This window comes from Lutra lutra, chromosome X (genome assembly GCF_902655055.1).
Source record: "Lutra lutra chromosome X, mLutLut1.2, whole genome shotgun sequence".
In the NCBI taxonomy this organism is placed as follows: domain Eukaryota; kingdom Metazoa; phylum Chordata; class Mammalia; order Carnivora; family Mustelidae; genus Lutra; species Lutra lutra.
In genome coordinates, this window is record NC_062296.1 from 56,769,313 (window position 1) to 56,778,388 (window position 9,076).

The window sequence follows — 9,076 nt, forward strand, 5'->3', positions numbered from 1 at the left end:
TGGCGCCCCGACCCGCGCGCTGACCTACCTGGCCGCGGGCTAGGAGGCCTGGCTGCGGGAGCCAGCGCGAGCTCTGGGCCTCGCTCTGCCTCAGGCGCTGCCTCGGTGAGCCCCGGAGCCTGCGCTGGGCTCCTTCTTCCACCCAGGAGGGGTTGTTAGTCCACGAGTGAGAAGAGGAGGGGAAGTCGAGGCCCAGAGAAGTTAAGGGCCCCGCCTGAGCTCTGACAACTAAAAACGGGGGTGCAGAAGTGGAGCCCGCGTTTACCAGGGAATTCTGCAGCCCCCCCACGGAGCTTTGCTCACAGTAGGACGGGACCTCAGCAAATTTGCAGTGAAACTTTTCTACTCGGGAAGTGGAAGAGTCCGTTGGGCTGGGCAGGGGCGGGGACCGGGGCGGGGGGGCGTCGGGGAGGCGTCCTTTGGAGCCTTGGGGGCCATGGGAGGGTTTGGGGCCCTGACCGTGATAGGGTTGGGGGACTCCAAAAGCCGGGAAGGGCGGGTGCCCTTGAGAGTGAAGAGGCGGTAGGGGCCTCAACTTGAGGAGGCTTTCAAGGCCCATGGGTGGGAAGGGTCGCCAGCCAAGGAGAAGGAAGAAATGAGGCCCCTCTTAGTTATTAAAAGTGAAGGGTGGCCTGGAGACAGAGGTCCTGTTGGGGGAGCACTTGGGCACAATGCTGCTGGAGTGGAAGGAGGAATGGGGTGCGGTGAGAGATAGCCTGTGACCGCCACTCTGTGGAGGAAGAAACTGGGGCCACAGGGGCTCAGACACCTCTCAGTCCAGGGCCCCACAGCCAGCCAACCACAGTGCACGCCTCAGGCGGCTTATCCCCAGCATTCACTGGGGCTGTGACTGTTTCACTCTGGGCCCTGGACGCACTGTGTCCTGATGTCCATTCTGGGTGGCCGGGCAGCCTCTGCTGTCCACCTTTCAGGGGCCTGGTGTTGTCCTAGGTGAGAGGGGTTGAATGGTCCCTGCTTCCCTTCCTCCTGCAGTCTCCTGGCCCTCCCACCTCAGACCTGACCTTGTCTTCGGAGGGGATACACTGGACCTCATTCATTGTCTTTCCCTGTTCTAGATGAGACTTTAAGCACTGAGGATGGATAGCATAGCTTCCAATCTGGGGCTCATGGCTCTGGGAACTGGTGGTTGAGATAGAGGGGTACTTAACGTTCTGGGCAAAGGGAGCTTGAGGCTCCGTAGATTGGTGGATGGTAGGTTTTGCAGGCTCTGTGCACTGTTGAAAGGTCAGGATGGGGGGATAGAAAGGGAGGCTTCCAGACATTGGCAGCCTCAGTGCTTTGGAAATGGGTCAGGGAACTTGCCAAGTGGATGAGGGTTCCAGGGTCTAGAAATGGGGGAAGAGCTTCCAGACTGGGAGATGCTCAGTCTTGGTGGACATGAATGGGGTGTCCAAGGAAGCCTCAGGGATGAATTGTAGTAGCAGGGACCCTTCATGGTGGGTGGGAGTTCACTGAGAGCTGAAGACAGTGGGGTCACAAATCTGGGGAAAAGGGCAAGGATTGGGATGAAGCAACGGATCTTAGGTCACTGAGGCTGTTGTCAGGGTTGAGGGGTAGGAGCGTCCAGACAGAAGGCCAACCCTGGTTCCCTGAGATGGAACCATAGCCACCACTCCATCTAGAGCCTCAGTGTACTCCTCTGAGAAGTGCCGGTAATAAGGTGTGCATCATAAAATCGTCAAGAATTTAGGATTAAAGCTTCCAAATCACCTGCATTGGGGCCAATCAAGCTGTGTGGTAGCAGCCCAGCAGTGTTTATCTTTAATCTATATTGATTACTATCAGAAGGGACAGAGCCATACCCGCTCTCAGTCCCGCTCAAGCGTGGGTTTAAACCAATGCCTTAGCTTTGTCCATTCATGAATATAAACCTATTGCCCCTTTTTACCTCCCCTCATTCATGGATTTAAGTCAGTTCTTCCCATAGCCCTACCCAATTCTGAAAAATTTAATCAATCCTTTTATTTTTTAATGGATTCAGGCTTGACAAAATCTGATAAGTTTTTAACTGTGTTTATATCTGTGAGACTATCATTACAATCAAGGTAGGAAACATTCTCACTGCCAAAAGTTACCTTCCTACTGCGTAATTCCTCTTTCCTGTGTCGTGCTCTCGCCAGCCACTGATTTATTCTATCGCTGCACATTAGTTTGCAGTTTTCTAGATGTTTAAAATTGAAGTTGGTGGGGTGCCTGGGTGGCTCAGTGGGTTAAGCCTCTGACTTCAGCTCAGGTCATGATCTCAGGGTCCTGGGATCCAGAACCGCATCCGGTTCTCTGCTCAGTGGGAAACCTGCTTACCCCCTCTCTCTGCCTGCCTCTCTGCTTACTTGTGACCTCTGTCTGTCAAATAAATAAATAAAATCTTTAAAAAAAATAAAATTGAAGTTGGGGGTGCCTGAGTGACTCAACGGATTAAGCATCTGCCTTCAGCTCGGGTCAGGATCCCAGGGTCCTGGGATTGAGCGCTGCATCAGGCTCCCTGCTCCGTGGAGAGCCTACTTCTCCCTCTCCCTCTGCTGCTCCCCCTGCTTGTGCTCTCCCCTCCTCCCTTGTCAAATAAATAAATAAATAAAATCGAATTTGACCCACAATGTTACATTAGTTTTAGGCACACAACATAGTGATTCCTCACCACCGGTGTAGCTATCATCTGTCACCATACAACACTACTACAATACCACTGACTGCGTTCCCTATGCTGTACCTTCCATCCCATGATTTTGTTCCTTTACTGGAAGCCTGTACCTCCTACTCCCCTTCACCCATTTTGCCCATTCACCCAGCCCTTCCCTTCAGGTAACCACCAGTTTATTCTTTATATTTATGGGTCTGTTTCTGCTTTTATGCTTATTCATTTGTTTTGTTTTTTTAGATCCCACATATAAGTGGTATCTAGACTTCTATATAAATGGAATCGTATAGTATGTACTCTTTTGGGGGAGCAGTTCTGGCTTCTTTCACTAAGCACAGCTTTTTTTAGATCTGCCAAAAGTTCAGAAATAACAGAAGTAAAACCAATCAATCACCAAAGTAACAATTAGTAAAAGTTTATTGTGCACACACCAAGAAAATAGTTTGGAAACCAGGAGCACTCAAACCAAAACATGGGATGAAGCTCAGGGGTATATTGCTATAAAGCAGTTTATACAGTGAAAAAGGACTGTTTATTCTTCACAGTGACTGGTTATAATATTATAATTTTCTTCAACGACAGGGAATTGGTCAGTGGTTACTTCATTTCTACCTTGGGAGACAGTTTAAGTTTTGTTTATGATTTCCAGAGGCCTAAACAAGAAATGACCCAGGTCAAGTTAGCCTTGCAAAATAAGCTAAACTTTGTTTATATATCCAAACTGGTTTTGTATCCTCAGGAAATCTTTTAGGTTGGTCTTTGTTTGTTTTTGATTTTAAGAGATCCATCCAAATTTTTTCATTCTATTTTTTTTAATATTTTATTTATTTATTTGACAGAGAGAGATCACAAGTAGGCAGAGAGGCAGGCAGAGAGAGAGGAGGAAGCAGGCTCCCTGCTGAGCGGAGAGCCCAATGCGGGGCTTGATCCCAGGACCCTGAGATCATGACCTGAGCTAAAGGCAGAGGCGTAACCCGCTGAGCCACCCAGGCACCCCTTTTCATTCTATTTTATTGCAGAGTAACATTCCACTGCATGAATATTACATAGTTTGTTGACCCAGTCACCTGTTGATGGATATTTGAGTTGTTTTCAGTTTCTGGCTATTAATGAATACTATGGGCTGAATTGTATTGCCTCAAAATTCATATGTTGAAGCCTTAAGCCCCAGTGTAACTATTTGGAGATAGTCTTTAGGAGGTAATTAAGGTTAAATGATGTCATAACAGCGAGATTCTAAACACATAGAATTGAGGCCTTATAAAAAGACAGAGAGAGCCTCTCTCTCTCTCTCCCTCCCTCCAGGTGAAGATACACATAGAAGGTGGACATTTGCAAGCCAGGAAGAGAGCTTTTACCAGGAACCAAATTGGCTAGCACCTTGATCTTGGACTTGACAGCCTTCAGAACTTTGAGAAATAAATGTCTGTTGTTTAAGCCATTAAACAACAGTCTATAGATGGCTTAAACAACAGTTTAAAATTTATAGGTGGCTTATGGCAGCCTGAGATGACTAAGACAACAAATAAAGCTGCCATGAATATTCATATGCAAGTCTTTGTGTAGATACCTTCTTTCATTTCTTTTAGGTAAATACCCAGGAATGGAATGGCTGGATCATATACCTGTTTAACTTAAGATACTGCCAAAGTGTTTTCTTTTTCTTTAAAAAATTTTATTTATTTATTTGACAGAGAGAGACAGATCACAAGTAGGCGGGGCGGGGGGGGGGGAAGCAGGCTCCCTGCTGAGCAGAGAGCCCAATGCAGGTCTCGATCCCAGGACCCTGAGATAATGACCTGAACGGAAGGCAGAGGCTTCACCCACTGAGCCACCCCGGCGCCCCTGCCAAGCTGTTTCCTAAAGATGCTATATCATTTTATATTACTATCAGCAGTCTCTGAGAATTCCATTTCCTCCATATCTTCTCCAACAGTTGGTATTGTCAGACTTTTTTACTTTCAGTCATTCTGCTACGTGTACAGTGGTGCTTCATCATGATCTCCACTTGCTTACCCTAAAGGCTAATAATAATTGAACATTGTCAACACAATTATTTGCCATCTATATGTGTTTTCTGATAAAGCATGTGTTCAAATATTTTGCCCATTTTTATGGGGTTGTATTATTAAATTTGGGCCATTGTGTGTGTATTATGAATACAATTCTTTTTTTTTAATTTTTAAGATTTTATTTATTTATTTGACAGAGATCACAAGTAGGCAGAGAGGCAGGCAGAGAGAGAGAGGAAGGGAAGCAGGCGCCCTGCCGAGCAGAGAGCCCGATGCGGGGCTCGATCCCAGGACCCCGGGATCATGACCCAAGCCGAAGGCAGCGGCTTTAACCCACTGAGCCACCCAGGCGCCCCATGAATACAATTCTTAAGAAGAGTGATTTGCACTGTCTTTTGAAAAGCGGAAGTTTGGTATGCCTGGGTGGCTCAGGTGGTTAAGTGGCTGTCTTCCCGTCAGGTCATGATTCCAGGGTCCTGGGATCAAGTCCGAGTCCAGCATCAGGCTCCTTACTTGAGGTGAGCCTACTTCTCCCTCTGTCTGCCTCTCCACCTGCTTGTGCGCGCTCTCTCTCCCTCTCTCACTCTCTCTCTGATAAATAAATAAATAAAAATCTTAAAACATGATTTTTAAAAAGGCAGAAGTTTGGGGCGCCTGGGTAGTGCATCTGCCTTGGGCTCAGGTCGTAATAACCAGAGTCCTGGGATCGAGCCCCATATTAGGCTCCTGTTCAGCCGGAGAGCCCGCTTCTCCCTTTTCCTCTGCCTGCCACTCCTCCTGCTTGTGCTCTGTCTCTCACAATCTCTCTGTCAAATACATAAATAAAATCTTTAAAAAAGAAAAGCAGATGTTTTGAATTTTGGTGAAGTTCAATTAATCCATTGGTTCCTTTATGGATTTTACTTTTGATATCCTGTCTACACAACCTTTGTCTAACCCAAGGTCACAAAGTTTTTCTCCTATTCTTACTTTTAGAAATTGTATAGTTTGAGGTTTTTACATTTAGGTCTATGATCTAATTTGAATGAAACCATTTTGGTGTTTTTTTTTTTTTAAAGATTTTATTTATTTATTTGACAGAGAGAGATCACAAGTAGATGGAGAGGCAGGCAGAGAGAGAGGGGGGGGAAGCAAAATCTCTGCCGAGCAGAGAACCCGATGCGGGACTCGATCCCAGGACCCTGAGATCATGACCTGAGCCGAAGGCAGTGGCTTAACCCACTGAGCCACCCAGGCGCCCTTGGTGTTTTTTTTTAAAAGATTTTATTTATTTGAGAGAGAGAGAGAGCACGTGTGTGAGCACAGTTTGGGGGAGGAGCAGAGGGAGGGGGGAAGCAGGCTCCCCACTGAGCAGTGAGCCCAGACACAGGGCTCAACCCCAGGACCCTGAGACCATGACCTGAGCCCAAGGCAGACACTTAAACCACTGAGCCACCCAGGTGCCCCCGAATGAAACCATTTTTAAAAAAAACATTCTATAGGGATGCCTGGGTGGCTCAGGTGGTTAGGTGTCCAACTCTCTCTCTTTTTTTTTTTAAAGATTTTATTTATTTATTTGACAGAGATCACAAGTAGGCAGAGAGGCAGGAGAGAGAGAGGAGGAAGCAGGCTTCCTGCTGAGCAGAGATTCCCTGAGCCTAAGGCAGAGGCTTTAACCCACTGAGCCACACAGGCACCCCTCCAACTCTTGATTTTGGCTCAGGTCATGGTATCAGGGTCATGGGATTGAGCCCTGAGTTGGGCTCCATGCTCTGAGCAGAGTTGGCTTGAGATTTTCTCTCCTTCTCACTCTGCGTCTCCCCCGCTCACAAGCGCTCTCTCAGATAAATAAATAAATCTTAAAAAAATAGTTCAGTCCTGCTTCATCCACGGATACAAAAAGTCTCTACCCATTAACCAATAACACCCTATCCCCCCCTCCCCAGCTACTGGTAATCTCTATTCTACTTTCGGTCTCTATCGATTGGCCTACTCTAAGTACATTGTGCAAGTGGAATCAAACACTATTTGCCTTTTTGTAATTGACTTATTTTCACTCAACATAATGTCTGCAAGGTTCATTCATGTTGTAGCATGTGCCAGAATTGCATTGCTTTTTAAGGCTGAATAATATTCTACTGTATGTTTATACTACTTTTGCTTATCCATTCATCACTTGATGTACATCCGGACTATTTCCATCTTTTGGCTATTGGGAATGGTACTACTGTGAACATTTGCATGCAAGTATCTGTTTGATTCTCTGCTTTCAGTTCTCTTGTGTAATACATCTAGGCACGGAACTGCTGGATGATATGGTAAGACTACATTTAACTTTCTGAGTTAACCCCAAACTGTTTTCGACTGTGGCTGCATTATTTTACATTGCCACTGTGAGGCAGAAGGGTTCTAACTAGTCCCCATCCAGAAGGTTCTTTACCAATTTTCTGATAGTAGCCACTCTACTGGATGTGAGGCGGTATCCTACTGAGGTGAGAGTGAGTTGATTTTCCCACCATATACCACAGATTCCATCCTTTCCATCTGATTTGTAGTGCTATCTATACATTATGTTTCAAGTTCTTATATATACCTGTATCTAAAACCCCAATGTCTCATTGATTAGTTTGTCTATGCTCCATGCTCAGCCTGACACTCTTTTTATTACTGTGTCTTTGTAGCATGTCAAATTCTGAAATCCATGTGCTCCCTCTTTGTTTCTGAGGTTGACGGGGCCTATCCCACAACATCTGTGAGTCCCAGTGTGAGAATACAAGTGGAGGCCCACATATTATAAAGCTAAATGTCTAAAAGTAATAAATCAGGGTAATTATTAAATAAAATCGAATGTACCCTCCAACTCTGAAAAATACAATTCTAATACAAACTCATAAGAAAGGCGGTTCCCAACCCAGATATCACTGTGTTGTCAATGTCTGTGTAGGTGTCCCTTCTTCCAGAAAGAGGGCCTACTAATACCGGAGCCTAGGGCTGTTTCAGCCTCATGGACCCAGCTGCCTCTGCATGGGGCTGACCTCTGACCAGGTGTTAGAGAATGTCCATAGAATACATAAAGGAATGAGAATTCTATGGAGAACTCTGCAATATAGGGTCTCAGTCTTCCCCTACCCAACACCAGACTCCAGCTGGGACAGGTGTGGGCAGCCAGACAAAGACCCCAGTACAGACAGACAGAGGCCGAGAAAGGCCAGTGACTGCGGTGACCAGCACTGCCCTAGAGTACTGGGGAAGTCCCCAAGGGAAGTTCAAGGGGACTGGATCTTGGAGGAGACAGTGGGAAGGCTTCCAAGTGAAGGAGAGGATGGGGGAGCCTTGGGATAAGCCTTGGTTTTTCTCCTCAATCCAGTTCTCCTGAGAAGACTCAGGAAAATAAAGCAGCCCAAACTCTTCCTCACAGAAAGAAACACGTAGGTTTACAATTCTACATAGCCAATCACCCATCTTCTGCATTCCTTTTCAGAACTGGATGGATGGAAAATTAAAGCCTTAAAAATGGGCCTTGAGGGGCGCCTGGGTGGCTCAGTGGGTTAAGCCGCTGCCTTCGGCTCAGGTCATGATCCCAGGTCCTGGGTTCGAGCCCCACATCGGGCTTTCTGCTCAGCAGGGAGCCTGCTTCCTCCTCTCTCTCTGCCTGCCTCTCTGCCTGCTTGTGATTTCTCTCTGTCAAATAAATAAATAAAATCTAAAAAAAAAAAAAAATGGGCCTTGAAAAAAAATGGGCCTTGATAATATGCAGTCCTGTTTCAGTGGACAAAAAGACTGGGAAGAGTTCCTATACAGAAGACACAGTGCAGGCAAAGGAGGGATGGTGGGAAAAACAGTTCACAAAATTTGGGGAGTTATGACAGCCCCAGGTGGTTGGCATAAAACAGGGAAAGACAATGAATGAGGTCCAGTGTATCCCCTCCGAAGACAAGGTCAGGTCTGAGGTGGGAGGGCCAGGAGACTGCAGGAGGAAGGGAAGCAGGGACCATTCAACCCCTCTCACCTAGGACAACACCAGGCCCCTGAAAGGTGGACAACAGAGGCTGCCCGGCCACCCAGAATGGACATCAGGACACAGTGCGTCCAGGGCCCAGAGTGAAACAGTCACAGCCCCAGTGAATGCTGGGGATAAGCCGCCTGAGGCGTGCACTGTGGTTGGCTGGCTGTGGGGCCCTGGACTGAGAGGTGTCTGAGCCCCTGTGGCCCCAGTTTCTTCCTCCACAGAGTGGCGGTCACAGGCTATCTCTCACCGCACCCCATTCCTCCTTCCACTCCAGCAGCATTGTGCCCAAGTGCTCCCCCAACAGGACCTCTGTCTCCAGGCCACCCTTCACTTTTAATAACTAAGAGGGGCCTCATTTCTTCCTTCTCCTTGGCTGGCGACCCTTCCCACCCATGGGCCTTGAAAGCCTCCTCAAGTTGA